We start from the raw sequence: 212 nt of genomic DNA, 5'->3' as shown, positions 1-212 counted from the left end.
CGACCATGTTTTGAACCATGCTCACAAACACATTTATATCTATTGGTTATATAAGAGTAGACACTAGGGCTGGGAATCACCAGGCTCCCCACAATACGATACTATCGAGATACGATATTTTGTTACTTTCATTGCAATTGTATACATGTCTTAACGTAACTTCCTGTTTTATATACGACCATCTTTCAGAGGGATATGCTACAGTTTATATG

This window comes from Notothenia coriiceps, unplaced genomic scaffold (genome assembly GCF_000735185.1).
Source record: "Notothenia coriiceps isolate Sejong01 unplaced genomic scaffold, NC01 NC01_scaffold00009658, whole genome shotgun sequence".
Taxonomy (NCBI): Eukaryota; Metazoa; Chordata; class Actinopteri; order Perciformes; family Nototheniidae; genus Notothenia; species Notothenia coriiceps.
Note: the sequence above shows the minus strand (reverse complement) of the source record.